Genomic DNA, 19,837 nt, shown 5'->3' on the forward strand with positions numbered 1-19,837 from the left:
CAACTATCCATAAAATCATTAAGTGGCAGTCACTCTCTTAATTTTATATGTTAGCCATGGATAGTCAAGTCTTATTTTTTAGTTGTGGGTGGTAGGCAGAGGGGTAAGTCAAAAAAAGAGGTTTTGCATGCCAGATTGTTACTGAGAGTTCTTACTGATGGGACCAGAAAGAAAGAACCATTACCTTACAAACAAAAGCTTAGACAAAGTCAGTATTATTATCAGATTTCCAGGCACTTCAGGCAGTGTCAATGAACACCAAATCCAAACTCTCTGGCAGATGCCCATCCATCAAGTTAAAGGAAGAATTCCTGCAGCTGGAAAATAAATACACTGAGCCTATATCTAAGGCTGTATTTCTATAAGGACACATCTCTACTTCTATATAAGGCCTTGAGGGGAAGTTGTTTGAGGAGCAGCTGAGGTCACTGGGCCTGTTCAGCCTGGAGGAGACTGAGGGGAGCCCTCTCTGCATTTACAGCTGCCCCATGATGGAAGAGGAGGGGCAGGCACTGATCTCTTCTCTGTGGTGACAGTGACAGGACCCAAGGGAATGGCCCGAAGTTGCTCTCAGGGGAGAGACATGAGATTACACCATTAAGGCTCATGGAAACTCTGATCTGACGCAGGAGAATAAGTCTTCAAACACTGTTTTCTCATTTTCCTCTTCAAATTGTGGCTTTTTGTGTGGGATTCAACTGACATTTATTAAAATGTTCTCAGCGGGTGAAGTGACAAAACATTCCGTGGCAACTGCTGGCAGGGTGTCAGGCCAGCTCTTAAACTGTGAGGAGATAATCAATGCTGCTCCAGCATTACAATTAAAAATGTGGAAAAGGCACTATTGCTACAAATTTTCACTTACATGATCCCAGTGAGAAGGAACAAATTTAACTTTCATCTCCCTCCCTATTTTTTCAATTCCTTTGAAATACGAAAATGCTCGTATTTTACGAGAGAGACTGCTCCCTATTTTTCTGTCCTTTCATGCAACTTTGGAACAATCCAATGACTATGATGTCATCATTTTTCTCTTTTTCCACATGAACTTCATATTCTATTGCATCATGGTTGAAAGACATTTGTAAAGTAATGTGATTATCTACTGATACCTAAAGATTCCCCCTTTGAGGAGGATCCCTTCTGCAGCTGAACCATCCTAGTGCTGGTTCAGAGCACAGACATCCCAGAAAATGCTGGCCCAGAACACACTTTTTATTTTAAATCATCATCATTACTTTTCACACACCCAAGAGCAACCTCTGGTTACCAAAGCTGTTTAGCTTTCCTTGCTCCCAACATCATGTCTTAGATGGGTCTGGGCAACAAGACATCAGTTTGAAACTCTTATTTTAAGTTTGGAAAACAGAAAGTGGTGCTAATAAATATAATTGAGGAGAAGATTAGGAATGTCATTGAATTTTGTTCCTTAAAATGTAATTTGCCAAAAAAATAGCAAGGAATAAAAGACAGTCTATGTGTTCACACATTTGGCACTCTTGTAAGATGGGAAGGGGATGTGATATTGGAATCTCAGCAAATCCAGCCTTCCAGTTAGAAAAGGACTGCTAAACATCACATAAGATACAAATCCAGGTTCCTTCAGAACAGAATTAAAAATGCAACTTTTTTCTGAGTTCATCAAAGTAGCCAACAACCTTGCTGGCAGTAATGATGTGTGCCCCAGATGTTTGTACTGCTCAGCACACGGGCTGAGCAGGACAGCTCACAAATAATGGAGGTAACAGTCCTGCTAATAGCATTTTGTCAAACAGAACATGACACAGCCCTGCAAAACCTTTGTCACAATTTGACCTAACAGGATCTGACAGGATTTGCTCCAGCACTTTTCAATCTGGTGTCATAGCACACGAGAGACTGTCACTGCCCTGTGCAGGGACCTGGGTGTGATCACAAGGCTGGTTCCCCGCTACCACACTGATATTAAACACAAAAATTTTAAGTCAAAATTAATATTGACTTAATATTAAGTCAATATCACTGACTTAATATTAAGCTGTACTTCACACTGGTGATCAGGGCCAGTTTAGTGATCCCAAACACTTACACAACTGGGAAAGTAGAGGAAAAAGGTTTTACCTGCTTAGGGTTTGGATTAGTGGGATTTTGTGCTGCCTGTTGCCTTCACAGTGACAGCTCTGAAACAAGAGTCCCAGCAGCAGCACAGCTTAGGTTTGTGAGCAGCAGGACTAAGTGTCAATCCTTCCAAACAGAGTACTGTTAACCTAAGACAAGTGCTTCAGAACATCAAACCTCCTGATCCAGGCCAGCATTAGTGTGAAGAGACCAGTTTCCCTCTCAATGTCATCCAGAGATTTTTTTTCTTTCTTTGATCTTAATACATGACATTTATACACAGCCTGTCCTTTGGGTCTGAATCCTGCCAGAAAAGGATTCAGGATTCTACAAGCAAAGGCAGGCAAACCCTGTAATCCCCCACTTAAAGGATTTTTCATAGCCTTTGCCAGGGAAGGATAACATTCATAGGAAAATGCTGAACTCCACGAGTACAGGGGAAGCTCAACCTATGTTCAGTTGTCTATCAAAAACAAAAGGAAAGGGGTAATTTTGGCCACTGATCCTGTGCAGAAGCTGTGCTGACAATGGGCCTGAGTGTTTGCATGTTGAGAGGAATCAAGAGCCTTGCCAGCAAAGCCCTGACAGCTCCTCTGCAGGGAGCAGGCCCTCGGTGTGGAAGGAGCAATTCCATCAGAAGGAATTTGCATTCTCTGTTGCCAATGCTTGTGGCTCTCCTCCCACAGTGTATGGACTCAGTCATTTGCAAACACTTCCACAACAGAAAATTATGCACATATATATTAACATATGCACTTAACACTATTTTCTAATGGGGGTGAAAGCATTAGAAGAAGAAATTCCCCTTCTTCCAGAGAGGAAAATGACAGGTCTACATCTACAATTCAGTTCCTAGCCCATTTATATTTTCATTTACAGCAATAAAGAAGCATATAATAAACCACTCTGTGATGTACACTAGCTCCCATGCATTAATTTCTGCTCTTATATTCAGAGAGTTAGTAGTAGAAAACATAAAATGTCTTTCTTTTTGCTGCTGTGGGAAGAGCTCACTTTCTTAGAGCCAAACTTTAAACCTTCTTCTCCCAGGAAATAAATTGCTCATCTACCTGATTGTTTCACTAGGTTGGCTTTGTGCCTCACATTCCCTTGAATAATTAATTTCATAAAGTAACCTGCTGCATGTTCACTTCACTAATGTGCATTTTTCAGTTCCCACTGTAAAGGATCATTTCAGTGAATGATGGGTTAGAATTACAGGGAGGGAATGCCACATCACAAGAGAGTAAAGATAAACAAAACTCTTAGAAAGAACACTATCATTTATACTAGTGCAAATTCTCCCTCACCTCCCAAACCTTTAGTGTAATTTCTCTAAATTCTGCACTGGAGGTTGCCCCTAGGACTTAAATTTTGGACAAGATGAAGGAAAATGCCATGAGGGTACTGGATAATTTTAACCTTTCAAAGGGTTTTGTTTATTCACTTTGCCACATGGTCCTTCAGCCTGGCTCCCCCCTTTGGCATGAGTATTCCCCTTAACTCCTCTCCCTTTCCCTTCTGCCAAAACCCAAGAAAAAAAAAGGGGCATAACTGGAGGCATCAGCTCTCAGGTGAATGCAGAGCAAGGCCTTATTCCCCTTGTTATAGACCATGGAAAAAAATCCCTGAAATTCAGTAATCTACACTGCAGTGCCAAAGCTGCCATTATCATCAGACCCTGGGAGCAGCAGGGCTGCCACCGTGGGCTCTCAACCAGCTGGGAGTTGATTTATCACCAGGGTTTGTCCTCTCTGAACTGTATTTATTGGCAGCATTGACTGGGGTTCTGCTGGCTACCATGCCAATCTGCAAAGGGAGTTCTGATCCCTGTCTCAGTTCCCATTCACGTGCTGCACATGGATCAGCATCTCCTAGTGCCTTTACCTTGTTGTAATGCAGTGAACAGCACCAACACCAGTTGTGATTGTGGCCATTGGATTTGCTTCTGAAAGTGTACTAGAAACCAGAAATATGTGCACTTTCAGGCTTTTTTTTTTTCCTTTATGCAACAGTAAAGATTTTGCAAAAACATGCTTCTGAAATAGAGGGTTAATAAAAGGACAGAAAGAATTTAAAACTACAATAAATACATCTCATGCTTCTTTCATTGCTGAAAGATAATAAATTTTAAAAAATTAAAGTGGCCAAAACACCCATCAGTGTGCTCAGTTACTGGGATGCTGCTGGTGCCTACAGGGGGACACTACAAATGCAGAGCTTGATGCTAGAAATAGCAAAACACCCACCTGAATAATAACATAAGAACAGGAGCTCAGTTCTCAGCTGGCATGGACACAGCCAGCATCCAAACCAAAATGGGAATCAACACAGGAGGGACAAAAATCCTCACAAGCCAACATGAAATTCATGATTATCCATTCTCCACATTGGAGCAAAACTGCTATAACGTGTGAAGATTTTCTTCTAAGGTTTTTTTTTTCAGCCACACACACACACAGAGAAAACATGATACAGCCTAAAATCCCCAGTTTAACGATATTCAGATAGTGGAAATCATTTTGCTTGCCATAGGATTCCAGATGAAATAAGGATTCCAGGCAGAAATTGGCCTTGTGTTCATGAATAAGTCATTCTGACAGAACTTATTGATGTATGGGTTCAAGCACACCGTGCCAGCCCAACACAATGCACACACAGCCCTCCTTTAATAATTTACAACACGGATGTTTGGAGTCTGGGTTCCCCAGCTGCTAATGCCTTTCTCACAGTGGGGTAGAATGGATGCTCTCAGTTTGCTGAACTGTAGACTCAAACAGATTATGATGTGTCCGTGTGAAAAATTAGAGATATCAAAATTTGGATTTTTATGTGCACACTGCAGCATCTTAAGAGGTTTTAGTAGACAATATATCCTGCCATTATATCTAAAAATGTTGTTAAATAATTCTCCCATTGCTGCAAAGTTTTGAATTCACATAACACTTTTCTTCAAACTTCCCTCCCGAAAAAACCACAAAACCAAAAAACCAAATATCCCGCCAAAAAAAAAAAAAACAAAAAACACCACCAAAATATTCCTCTGAAAACAAACAAAAAAAAGTCAGGAAAAACCCAACCTCACACACATTAATTTTAAAGTACTGGTTTTGGAAAGGACAATTCATAGCATTTGGGGATATATTTAATTGAAAGAATTATGATAGGAGAAAAGGGGCAGGAAAGATCCCTTAATGCCTGTCTCTTTCTCTCTCTCCCAGTGAAAATCTCAATTCCTTTAAAATCTTTCAAGAGCATATATACCCTCCATAATTCTACTTCCAGAGGTAACCTTTATGTTTAAGAGTTGAAAAAATTGCTATTTCTGTAAGAGTTCATCATCTAAGCAGAACTATAATTTTATTGTCAAAGTAGCTGTAGAGTACATGGTGCATCAGGAATAAAACAGAAGGTTAAAGATTCTATTTCCTCAGGCTGTTAAAATACAGAAAAAGAAAATGAATTAGGTGCCCAGTTATTCCTGAGGTAAGGGAGGACACATGAACCATTTGTCTAATCTTACTCTTATTTTATGTTTTTAGCAGATCAACATCTTCCTCAATTTTTTTTTTGTTTTTTTTGGTTGTAGTCAGGACTTCCTCGATGCAACAAATCAGATTATCCAAACCATTATCAGAAAGCTCAGTGTCTCCATAAAACTGGTGTTGGGTTGCAGCACTAAGAGAAACCTGCTACTTATGATACAGCTGAATATTCACAGAGCTCCCCTCACTGCTTTCTTCTCCTCTCCTCTGTGTTTTACAATGCATTTTTCTGTGATTTTGAACAGTTCTATCATGGTCATTTAATGAATTAAAGATAGTGCCATTTAAATATAAATCTATAGCATTACTTTGCTAAAGTCCATTTAATAATAACAAAATGTGTTTTCCTGATTTCTTTGGCTGCCAGAGTTTGTTTTATTCCTAGAAGCAAACAGCCCAGACAGCAGAAGATCTATGAAATCAGTCTTTACCATGGAATAATACTGGACACTTGGAAGCATCAAATAATCTTTATATATATACCTTGACTCAGTTCTAGCTTAAAATGGGGAAATTACTTTTGTGCTTTTATATTTTAATCAAAGCATAAAAGATAAAAGCTACTCAGTTTGACATAAGAAATTGGCACCAACTCCTGTCTGACTCGTCTTAGAATGACCTACCCTGCTGACAAAAACAATTAAAATAATATCACTGTTAGCTCAGTGCAAAAGCCTTCATCCTGTGAGAAACAAATGGAGACAAATGAAAGATTAAAGTAGCCCACAGGTGACTTTAACTTACAGTCACAGCTGATATTAGTGAGTTTTTGGTACTTTCATTCCGTGTGCTCCAACTCCTCCACTCCATTAAACAGCTGGAAAAGAGTTATTTGGGAATGCCAAGCAACAGACAGGGTTTGAGAAACAAGAATAAGCAAAGAAACTCAGGGAGAGATACAGCAGTAGAAGACCCAGGTCTCTGCAAGGAGGCCAGCACAGGATTCACACTGATGCTGTGCAGGAATGGGCACAGCCAGGCTGTGGTTCTCCTTGTAAGCAGCTCACCTGAATAAACACACAAGATATTCCTTTTATTTTCCACTGCTGATGCATTAGATCTGTGCTAGGAGTGTCTGTGTAAACCTGGAGGTCTGATACCAATTATTCCTCAGGCAGAGGAATATTGGTGATATTTTTTGCCCAACATCCAGGAGAAATGATGAGGAGGACTCCATCTTATCAGAAAGTTAATTAATTACTTTATTATACTCTATTATTCTGTACTATATTACATTAAATTACATCTAAACTGAATCTGCACAAGCACCCAACTCAACTCCACTGCCCAGAATCTCGTGACTGTCACCCAGCAGTCCCAACACACACACCTGGATTCCATTGGCCAATGAATCAAAACACTCACAGCAGAATCCAATTACCAATTCCCTTCAGGTAAGCAATCTTCCACAATGCATTCCACTTGTGAACAACACAGGAGCAGTAAATGAGATAAGAATTGTTTTTTCTTTCTCTGAGGTTCAGAGAATGTGAATCCCAGAAATATCCTTGGGAAGTTGTGCCTTGCTTTTCTCTGTGAAGAGAAATGGGGCTACAGAGGAATAATCCATGAAGCAAGGAATTTTCTCTCCCCATAGTTTAACTTCCCTCAAGAAGTGATGGGAGGTAACAGAAACAGAAGTTTCTTCTGAACAGCACTAGAAGTGATTGTCTTTTTCTACTTTCTGGTGTGCCAGCCTAAGTGATTTTTGGTAATCCTGTTGCTTTCTGGTCTCTCCAGGCTCTTCTCTTGATATTCAATATCTCTTGATAGTCAACACAATTCCTTTTGCCTTGTTGCCTAACCAATATGCAAATAAATATTTACAAAATTCATGCAACTTTTGATAAAAGTTTGCACAGTTTAAAGATGCTTAAGGATGAGAGCAGCAGCTGAGGGCCAGAGTGCAAGGAGCTGAGTGAACTTCAGCTTAGATAAAAACTCCAGTCTGCCAACTTTGCTGCCTTTAAAACACACTTTCTAAGAATAATTTGAGAAGGTCCCCCCAGAGCAGCCTGTAGGTTTATACAGATTAAGAAATTAAAAACTTGTGCCATGGAGTTGCAGGAAAACTCCACTGTGGCATACAGAGAACACAGGAGTTACTGAGTGCTGAGATTATGGAGCATGCACTTGTGAAATGCTGACTCCTGTCACATTCCTTTGAGAAACCTCAACCCCCAGGGTGCTTCATGTTGATAATCACATCTGAAATGCCACAGTGTGGGCAACTGCCCTGTAATACATCACTTTTCTGTTTAGTCAGAAAGTGATAAAAAAGGGCGCAGAAAAATAATAGATGATACATTTCATTTTTAGCTCTTCTTTATAGAGGGGAGAAGGACCTGTAAGGGCTTCCAAGCCGTCTGTTATCTGAGCATGTCAGATTGTTACAGGTGAGAGACAGTTTACTTTTTAATACCAGAAGAAATTTATAGGAATTCTAATGGAGATGCTGTTCAAAACATATGGTAGTATCCATAATACACCTGTGTTAGCTCTCAGCACTCATTACGTTGTGGATTTAATCATTTGTCCATTATTAGTCTTTTTAGCTGCAAGATAACCATCAGATGTGTTTCAGTGAAAGCTGTGAAAGTCAAAATGATGCAATCTTGAATAAATTCTTGAATAATCCAAGATGCAAGGAATTTTCTCTCCCTGTAGTTTAACTTCCCTCAAGAAGTGATGGGAGGTAACAGAAACAGAAGTTTCTTCTGAACAGCACTCAAAGTGAGTGGCTTTTTCTACTTTCTGGTGTACCAACCTAAGTGATTTTTGGTAATCCTGTTGCTTTCTGGTCTCTCCAGGCTCTTCTCTTGATAGTCAATATCTCTTGATAGTCAATACAATTCCTTTTGTCTTGTTGCCTGACCAATATGCAAATAAAGATTTACAAAAGTCATGCAATTTTGATAAAAGTTTGCACAGTTTAAAGATGCTGTGCTTAAGAATGAGAGCACAAATTGCATATTTTATGTAACCAATAAATAAAATCTGAAAACATCTAAAATACTAAAATATTACAGTAGTACCACTTCCTTTAACACATTCATCAGCAGATTGAGGGACATCATCCCTCTCCCTCTTCTCAACACTGGTGAGGCCATGAGCAAAGGACTCTGCCCAGTTCTGGGCTCCCCAGTAGAGCAGAGGCATGAACACCCTGCAGAGAGTCCAGTGAGGAGCAACAGAGGATGAAGGTGTCACATTCACATTTTCTGAAAAATCTCTTTGCCCAGGATTTTTCTCCTGGGAAGCTGAGAAGACTCAGAGAAAAGGGAAACAATTCTTATCTCATTTGCTTCTCCTGTGTTGTGCTCACATCTGGAATGTGTTTGGAGATTGTTTGCCCATAGGTGATTGTTTCATTGGATTCTGCTGTGAGTTGTTTTCACTCTTTGGCCAATCAAGGCCAGGCTGTGTTGAGACTCTGGAAAGAGTCAGGAGTTTTATTATTATCTTTTTATCATTCTGTAAGTATCCTTTCTGTATTCTTTAATATTGTTTAGTATTCTTTAATATAATATAGTATCATAAAATAATAAATTAGCCTTCTGAGAACATGGAGTCAGATTAATCATTCCTTCTTTCATCAGGGCACCCCCCAAATACAATAGGAAGGCACTGGAGCCTCTGTGCACTCAGGCCCAGGGTGACTTATCCCTGTCTCTAAACAGCTGAGGAGAGGATAAAAAGGAGTAATATACCACTAGACATGAATTCATCATCTCTTCCTAATACTACCTGAGCAACAGAAAAAGAAGATTTGTTTGTGAGATTTGTTTATCGAGTAGAATTCTTCCAATGATTTCCGACTTCAAATCTGTCACTGAGTAATTTGTTTCTACAACTTAGATTAGTGGGATATTTAAATGTAATTAAACTGAAATCAGGTTAATTTTATAAAATATTTTAAATTAAATGTAACACTTGGCATGGATATCACTGTCAAGGGAAAAAAAAAAAGTTTGTAATTGAAAATATTACTGTGATGCTAACAGATCTTCCTATCAGTGACAATCCCTACTTACCCCAGTTTTAAGACAGGACAAGTTGTACTCTAAAATATTATTTATTGATTAAAGAGGGAGTCTAGAAAACTATCTTAAGTCATTTTACTTTTAGATAGCTACTGTAACATGTGGTGAGATTTCTTCTGTCCTTAGAATAGAAAATTGCCTTGTGCATTGTCAAGTCATATCCTGTCCCTGTCATATTTTCTGAAAAATCCTCTTTGTCCAGGATTCTTCTCCTAGGAAGCTGAGAAGCCTCAGAGAGAAATGAAAACAGTAATTAACTGATTGCTGCTCCTGTGTTTGCTGCTTTGGAATGTGGTCTGGAAATTATTTACCAACTGGTCATTGTTTGATTCGTTCCATGTGAATCGTTTTCACTTAATGACCAATCACAGCCAACTGTGTCAGACTCTGAGGAGTCAGTCACCAGTTTTTCATTAGCATTCTTGTTAAGCCTTCTGTATCCTTTCTCTTTCTTTAGTATAGTTTTAGTATAGCATTCTTGAATATAATAAAAGTACATAAAATAATAAATCAGCCTTCTGAGAATGTGGAGTCAGATTCTCAATCTCTCACCTTGTCGTGGGGACCCCTGCAAATACCAAATATCCTCCTCTCCTTCAAGCATTTTCCTGCCCCTCACCCATAATTATCTTCTCAAGTGCCTTTCTGACAGAAACCACTGCTGAACTTGTTCCTCACCAGTAAACCCCCTCTGCATCATCTCAGATAAGATACTGGAGGTGTCATTTCCTCCTGTAAACTCACTCAGCCCAGAAATCCATTTACACTTGTAAAGTCTCCAAGTACTTTAAGCATAGACACACACTTAGAGATCATAAAAGCTTAAAGAAGTGTGGGCAGGAAGAGACCTCTGGAGGGCATCTGGTCCAACTCCTCATTCAAATGAGGCAGTGAGGAGTTATGGAGTGTTTAGGAGGTGATCATTCACTAGAAACAGCTCCCACAGACTAGCAGAACCCCTTTATAACACCATGAATTTAGGGTTCCCAGCCTCTCCAGCCAGCAGTAATTCTTCTGGCAAAGTGGTGTTTTAGCATCTACAGAAATTACTGCCTGTGGGTGTAAACCACTGATTCAGCAGTTGCACAGATTAATCTTTTCCAGATTCTGTGGAATTGTAGGAAATGTTCCTTTTAACTGCCCTAGACAATGATCAATTCTCTGACCTTTCATCCCCACATATGGGAGAATGGCCTGCAAATAGGCAAGCAGGTACCCATTTTCATGAATATTTAAGGTTAAAATTCCAATATTACTAGGCAAACTTTCTGTCCTTAATCTGTATTATGGAAGGAAATGCTATATCCAATTCCCTTTTTGCTCTAGATGATGGAAACTTAAAAATATGAAAATTTTGTATACAAACAGGGAAGAATTTGTTAGAGCATGAAACAGGCAGACAGGAACACAGTTACATACCACATTAATGTCTCTAAACCATGATGTTACTACATAAGAATGTTCACTAGCTACGGTTAGGAAAAAAAAATAAATAAAATAATTTTGTCCTTCTGTTAGCAAGCAAAAAGGCATCTACCACCCCGAGCAATTTGGAAGGAGCATTAAGGAACAGTTAGCAGTCCATTTTCAGCATCATACCTGGAGGTTTCCATTAGTTATACTACTATTGTTCTCAAGAGATGCATAACTGATTGTCTAATTGCTCAGGCAATGTCTTGAAAAATTACTTATTAAGCAGAAAATATGCCAATAATAATTCCATGCTCACAAAAAAACCAATGTGAAAAATATTTCAAAAAAAGCAATTACATAACTGTCTCCAAATTGCCATCATTAGTCATTCCCATCAGAAGATTCATTCTTTCACAGAAATCCTCAGAAAAGAAAAAGTGTTTGCACCTCAAATTACTGCTTATTAATGTCTGGTGGAAAAAGGTGAGCTGGAGGGACCTGCATTTGAGTTTCTCCTGTACTAAAGGTTCTGGTGAGTCACATGGTGAATGCCAACACGACCCTCTGCAGCAGTTTGCAAAGCTGAGCTGGCTCAAATATGAGCACATTGCCCTACATGGAGGGTTCAAACCCTGTATCACAGCTGAGAGTGACAGATTGGAGCTCCCTGTTAATGAATTGTTCTGCTTGTAACACCACAGCAGGCTCAGGTACACCCCACTCATGGGGACATGCTCTGTGCCTGACATGCTAGTTTGTAAAAGGATTAATTTTTTTTTCCTTAGCTGAAGGATATCGCAGGGACAAACAAAAAGAGAACTCCAAGGTGTTCAGCAAACAATAGTGGGAACATAAGCAAACAGAAACTACATAACTTTTCTTCTTATGGGAACCTTTTCACAAAGACCATTGGTGACTGATTTTTAATAGATTATCCTTTCTTATTTAGTCTATAACGCTCAAACACAAGCCACAGTAACTCCACAATACAAATGCATGGTCAGATGCAGTGAGCTAGATGAACATTAGGTAAAACATTGCCAATTTGTTATTAGTTTTGTTTAAATGTAAATCTACCTGGCCTCTCTCCTCAGCTGATTAAGAACTGACTTTTTCAAGGGTCAGGTAAAAGACCAGAGCACCTGTGTGCAGTCACTGTATTATTCCAGGTTAAATTTACTGGAGGAAAACCACCTGCACCTTCAAATGCAGTGCAGCTCACATTACTGACCCAAACATGTTTGTCCCTCTCAGATGAGACAAGAGCTTATGAAAATTTGGAGTCCTGCAGAATTCAAATCTTTGAGGAAATGTAAGAACTGCAGGGTTTTTTTTTTAAAGCCAGTCTCTGCTTTTGCAAAACTTTTTCCAAGTATTTTCAATATTGTACAGACAGCTCATTTTAGCAGAGCAATAGCTTAGTCTAGCTCTTTGAAGGCATGAGAAATTCAGGGACTTATGAAATATTCTACCCAGAGATAGGCCAGCCATTTGCTCTCTCAAGTGTTACAACATTTTGTACTCCAATATTTTTCCTGTCATATAATTTTACAGATTACCTCTGCATTTTAAATTCAGCATCAGGGTACCTTCTCCTGAGTTTGCTGTGCCCTGATGTACTTCCTTGGGGACATTAATTTTTTGCAGTGTTCACACTGAAATGGTCACTCCTAATTATTTTGGCCAGCAATAAGAGCTGTATCTGGTGATCATTCCTGTGCAGCTGAGATGGGATTGACAGGCTGAATCCTAACTAAAACAGGCTGTGAAACACAGTCTGATGGAACATAAAGCTGATCACACAGTGACCATGTGTGCAATTCTTAGCTGAGCTGTGACTATGAGCTGCTGTCAAGCAACCTGTGTGATAAATATGTATAAATAATAAATAAACATGTATTTCTGGTAATTCATCATAGTAATGAATTGACCACAGCCTTCAAATATCAAACTAATTATCTAGCACATACAGAGTTGGTTCCAGTGCAAAGTTTTCCTCAAAAATGTCACTTTTTTACTTAACACTCCCCCAGTATGTAGTGGTAGAAAGAGAAGGATGTGCTGGATTTGTTACATGAGCACATTTATTCCAAAATTTTATATATATAGATGGATTGAGCATGAAAAATTTAAAAAAATTTAAATATTTGCAAATGTTACAGAATGTTGCACACAACAATGGGGTTTTGCTATTTTATGTGTGTATAGAGGTGTTTGCCTTTGTGGAATTTTGGGGCTTCCTTGTTTGGGGGGAGCTTTGGTTGGTTCTAGGTTGTTTTTCTTTTATTTTTTTTCTTCTTTTTTTTTTTTTTTAGGATCACAGATCCAGCTGTAGATATCTTGAAACACTGAGCAACCCTGATACCCTTCCAGTCTATGCTGGTGTTACCAGCAGTAGGCAAGATTCGTATTCACAAAAATTGAAATAAACCCAAACAAATGATAAAGCATGATTTAGGGAAGAGGTAAAACCTGATATGAAGCTACATCAGTAGCTCTTCCACTCAGCCAAACTCAGCAGAGCAAGTGGAAATCCAAGAGCAAGACATCCTCCTGAACTTTATGCATCTTTATGCCAAGCCCTCCAAAGGATCACAGTAGCCCCACATTAATTGACTCAAAAAATTACTAAACTGTATGCAATGAGCCAACTTCTAGCAGAGACAACCAAAGGTTTTGTCTCAGCTTTCATGTGAATTAAAGCAGGCCCTGGGTAAGTATTTCTATGTTCATTTCTTCTGCAGGTTTTATAATAAAATCCCTGCCTTCCAAAAGGAAGAAATATTATTTAATCTTTTGAGGGTATTAAAATTCAAAGCAAACAGCAAATTCACATTTGCACAGTTAAGAATCTACAGAACTAATCTGAAGTATTCTCCTGCTGACACTTCTATGCCATGAGATTCCATAATGAACTAAAGGGTGCATTTTGTACTCTAATTGTTAACATAGGTGTGAGCCATTGACATCCATCTTCAACCTTAGTTATTGTTTGCCTTTGACTCCCATGAAAAGTAAGCATAGGCAGAAATCCTCAGAAATAGGGAAGGACATGTAATTGGAGTCCTTTTTACATATTTAATCTATGTATGATGCACATTTTGGGAGAAAATGGGAGTTTATGACCAGAGTCTTACTCCCTGTATCACTTCATTATGTAGATAATGCAGAACTCCTAATTCTTTTTCCAGTTCAAGGAGAATATAAAGATGCTGTACATCAGCTTCACATCTTAGTGTAGAACTGCTCAGCCCCAAACACTTCTCATCCTCAGACTAAGATCATTGAACACAGCTTGGCCTCAAACAACTCCACCCTTTGGAATAATGCAGATATCCACTTTGGTGTTAAAAGGGGAGCTGAGCTCTCTGACAGCACTGCTGCCAACTGGGACTGGTCAGAGACAGGTTTGACAAGTCATCACTCAGCTGCCATCTCACTGAAAACCCCCAAAATGCTGAGGTTTTGATTACACTGTCTGTGAGCTTCTCTCGCTGAGACTGAGGGAGAAATTCATCACAGACTGAGAGGATTGGAGGCACTCAAGATCTTGCTGTTTATCCTCCTCCAAAGCAGCACCAGCTATACTTGCAATTCTTCATGACAGTTATTTTTCTAACCTGTTCTCAAAAGCCTTCCAAGCTGGCAGCAAGGCTGCATATTTTCTAGCAGGTCATTATACGAGCCTTTCATTTTAGTGGTTCTTCCCCCTGCCTAATGTGAGTTTTTCTGGCCACCATCTGAAGTCACTGCTTTGCAAACACCTGATGAGTAGGGAAAACATTCTTCTTTTATATATCCACAAGCAGAAGGTAATGTATTTACTGTACCCCACCCCACAAACTCTGTTTTTAGAGCAGACAAACACCTAGAAGACCACACTGTCAGACCAACACACAGCTACCATAATATTTTTCTTTACAACAGCAGTCAGTGATAAATGGGTTAAAAAAATCATGTAAAAACTGGTATGGGAAGGGACCTCCCTTGCAGAATTCTCCAAAATTTCAGCAACTGCAGCCCAGAGATTCCTGACATTAATTTCAAAATTTTTCCATTTTTCCAACCTGATAATGGTTTTGGTTTGCAAAACATCCTTTGGAAGGTTTGAAGCTTAGTTACTCATTGCACAAAAAACAAAAGTTGAATAATCATCCCATAATCACTATTTCTGTACCACTGAAGATTTCACATTCTCTATCACATTTTAATTACAACAGCCTCAGGTCATTCTGTCACTCCTCATAATTAGTGGTTTCCAGACCATTATTCTTCTCCAGACTCAAGTGTTCTCTGTCCTTCTTGAAATGCCACATCCCAAACCATAATTCTGGCACACAGGATGAAGTGGTGCAGGGCTGCTGGCTCATTTTTGACACATTATTTGTGCATAGAAGAAAAACCTTGCATTTTTCTGTAATTATTAACATCCTTTAAATGTTTTCAGACTGTATTTTAAAACTGGCAAAATTTATTTGAACTTCTGCTTGCTCTCCCAGTGCACCTGCAGTCCTGAAAATCAAATGACCACAAGCTATGATCTATCAGCTACAAACTGACTACAGTATTGATTGGTCTGAAATCCAAGAACTCCAAGAAACTTCTCTTAATACATTCTTCTGTTTTGATAATAAATCTCCAGGAACTACTCTCCATATGTTTTTCAAGACAGTTTTGTATCTACCTTGGCATATTTCAAATTATATGTAGACTATGGATCCCTGGGTTCTTTATGAGCATGTCAGGTAAGAAGATTTACTAAAATTGTTATCATTACTTACTAAAGGGTAAAGATTCATACAAACAGAACTGCAGTTTTGACACTCTCCTTTGTCTACAGCACTTGTTAATGTGTTGTAGAGGGAAACTGGATCAATTGACCTAAATCCATAACAATTATTCACCTCCTTGTTTTCTGGTAATGATAACTTATTTTTCAACCTTTTTTTTTCTGAAGCTAATCAACCCACAACTCCCAAGATTTGCCCCCCCTCCCCAGCTCTTTTCAAAGATCAAAAGCAAATTCTCCCTTTGCCAATCCTCTGGTTACTCATTTATTCTCCAAACTGCTTTTAGAGATCATTGGCACCTCTTAAGTACCCAGAATGAAGTTTACTGGGTGCAGATGTTTAAAAGCCTCTAAATTATAATTAGAAAATGTTAATGGGTTCTGTGCTGAGGGCTTGTGTGTTTTTCAGTGGCTGCCTCTGTGTAACAGCCCAATTATGGCTTGTGTTTTTTTGCCCCTAAACATAGGAAAAATGGTGAAAATGCTTTAGCCACACCAGCACATGGATCTGCTGTTTGTGCCCCTCTTCTGAATATCTTCTGGATATTTTAATACCTTTTTCTTAGTACTAACCTACTTATAATTCTCAGTGTCCCTCAGTGACTGTGTCTCCTTTTGTGCTTTGGCTTTTCTCACTGGTTATTTTTATACTTTCTCCTGTCACTTCTCAAAGTGACTGTGCATGTACACATGCAATACACTGGTGTATTTGTTAGATTTCTTCATGCCCACTTCCACAGAGTAAAATCTTTTAGCTGGACAGAAGCTGCTCTGGCAATTTAAAAACAAAATCCCCTAAAAAACCGCAACCAACCCAAGTTTCAGCTCTTTCAGTTTCAAAATAGAAGTTAATTTTATTTTTCCATTGATACCTCAGGCTGGAAGGACTAATTTTCATATCTTACTGTTTAAATCCATTTGGATTCTATTCCCAGCTTTCTGCTACAGAATGAGATACAACTTAGACCCTTAATATAATATTAGATGCTTAAGCAAAATATTTTGACAGCATCAAACCAACAGGGTTTTTTTTTTAGTTCTTTTTTAAACCATAATTACTACATTGGTAGTAAATGTACCCTTGGAGGACAAAAATACCTCCTGTCCCTTCCTGCCCCACAGAATTTCAAAATAAGGGTAAAGAATCACAGTGAGGATGTGTCAGAGGTGTGGTGGCATTATTACACCATCTCATACTGGAACAAGATAGCTGAGGCAGGAAATGATAAAAAGGCATAAAAACATGACTGCCAAGGAGGAGATGAGTAGGGAAAAACTGATCTTGGCTCCTTCCACAAAAGAGCTACTGACCATAGACAGACCAATCCAGGTTAATGGCAAAGCAGGGAAAACAAGACAGAAAGCTGCTTTTTGTAAATTCACCTGAGCTGGGGAATCCCTTCCAAAGAAGGGATGGAAGCTTCCACAGGATGTTGGATGTCCTTACAAGGACTCCAGCTGGGATTGTGCAAGGTTTTGAACTTAAAGTTTGATGAGGATTGCAACAAACACAAAAACCACTGGGTTCTCTGGGAGAATTTGGCTTAAAATCAGCTGCAAGCAGGGAGCAATAAATATGAGAGTTTCATTCCTCTGCTTCACCTAAACTACCAATTTTTGGCTGGAACATGATGCTGAGGTAGGTATCCAAATATCACACAAATTTCAACATTTTTTCCTGTAAACACACATTTTTCTTTAGCACCTACTTTATAACATATAATCTCCTGCATATCACTTCTTGGCTGCATGTGACAACTTCCTTTTAAAGCCACCAAAGTTGGTGCTATTTTTCCTATTCTTTCCAATTTTTTCAAACATATTCATATCAGGGTGTATTTGTGAAGCTTGTTTTCCTGATTTTGTATTCCAGCAATAGATTTTCATATGATTAGTAGTCTGTAAACTCTGATTTAAACTTTTCTCATTATTAGAACAGTCGTTTCTTTTTCACTACTGTATTTCCTAATTTCTGAGAAAGTTTTTAGATAATTTTTTGACAGTTTTTGCAGTGAAGTGAAGGCTATGAATATGGTCTGAGATCTCTGCTACATGGTTGCCTAGTTACTTAAAGCCCATTAGGAGCATCTTGTCTTGAACTCCTTTACTAAATTTGGTTGAAACAGGTAGAATCTAGAAGGGATTAGAGCAAAGGAAGCACATGGGCATGTCCTGTTCCTTCAGAAAAGCAACCCCACATTCCACATTAATTAGCTGCAGTACAAAGCAAGTTTTATCTTCAATGCTGGGTAATTGGCCAGTAAAAGTAAAAGAGAAAGAGTTTATGCTTCTTTCATAAAGATACCCAGTACTAAATTCATTGTGCTAGAGTGAAAATTTTGCTAGGGAATTGGGTTTTTTTATTTATTATTTAATAGCTTTTTTTCATTATTGAAGTATATAGACTTTGGTGTCAGTGAGCAAAGAGTTTCTGCATAGCTTCATCTTTCTACAAATTCCCTGTTCTTGTCCCAGTAAAACTGAAACACCAGAACTAATAAATACTGTTTTATTTTCATGCCTCCAGCATTTTCAGAAGCTTTACATCTTAACTTGGACCAACACATCTAGAAAATTCCCTGCACTGCTAAAATCCATAGCAAAGACAAATTTTCTGTCCAACAGCCTCTTACTTTTACGGGAGGATGTTTATGAGGAGAATAATTAAAACATCCCATTTGCTTTTTGTGTCTCCTAATGCCCAATAAAAGAATCCTTGCTCTTTTAATCACTCCTCCACCAAAATCTACATGACAAACTCTTCCATTAATTTGCTCCAGTGCAAAGCAATAGATAAAGAGCATTTGCTTGATTTTTTGTGGGATTGGGAAAAAATTTTTGCCTTTTTTTTGTTATAACTGTAGTGGAACAGATTATTAGAGATAGGACTTCAAATTATACATCAGATGGCACAGCTTTGCATGCAAAGGCTGACCTATAACAGCAGGTTTTTTGTATTATTTATCACAACCTCAAATTCTTGTTTTTCCAATCTTAATAGACATTTCCTATTTACATAAGCAGGAATTGAAATAGTAAGGATAAACTGAACATTTTCTCTAAAAAGATAAAATCCTTCCCTTCCTCCTTCTTTTCTAGGTCATCTCCCCACTATTGCTCGTTAAGAATTAGAATTTCTGCCATATGTACAACTATGCCACAATGACACACATGAAAACCATTGGGAAATCACATGATTAATCACTGCATGATTCAAGGTGGAAGGTGAGTCTCAAATGAACAACAGGAAAATATTTTAGTATGGTTTGCAGCACCCTAGCACCCCTTGAAGGTAGCCCCACGTGCTGAGGGTACAGCGCTTCCACCTCGTGTCACCACAGAAGAAAGTTTCACAGGCTCTGACCATGGTGGAGTTTTTCTTCCTTTGTCCGTGAATGAGTCCCTAGGGAATCATCCTTGTGCAAGAGCTGACAGAAATTCTGTTTGCTGTTGATAATCACCATATTTCTACCCAAATCTTCCTCCCTTGCTTTCCCTCCCCAGTGCAGGTTCCGTACTGAAACACAGGGAAAAGGCTCAGGTACTGTAATAAACTATACTATAATACATACTATATTGTTTATTGTTACTATATTACATACACTAATATTATTTATTATTATTTTTATTATATGTTATGACTTTATTATTATTACATTACTATATACAAATACTGTAGTAGAGATCTTGAGTGATCCCCATTATTTACTCACGTAGGAAAAAAACCTTAAAATTCAAAGTATACAATTTTTTGCTTACTTTTTTTAAAAAATCTTTTTTTTTTTTTTTTTTAAATTTTATTTATTCCCACTCTCCCACCACAGGCAGAAATAAGCCAATCAATTCAGGAATGATGGTCAAGGAGAAGGAACCTGGGCACGCACACAGAGCACCTCCACACAGACACAGCTGACAAAACCACCACTAATAATTCTCTCTAATGGAGAATG

Source organism: Agelaius tricolor, unplaced genomic scaffold (genome assembly GCF_023055355.1).
Source record: "Agelaius tricolor isolate 1412-34295 unplaced genomic scaffold, bAgeTri1.0.p SCAF_24, whole genome shotgun sequence".
In the NCBI taxonomy this organism is placed as follows: Eukaryota; Metazoa; Chordata; class Aves; order Passeriformes; family Icteridae; genus Agelaius; species Agelaius tricolor.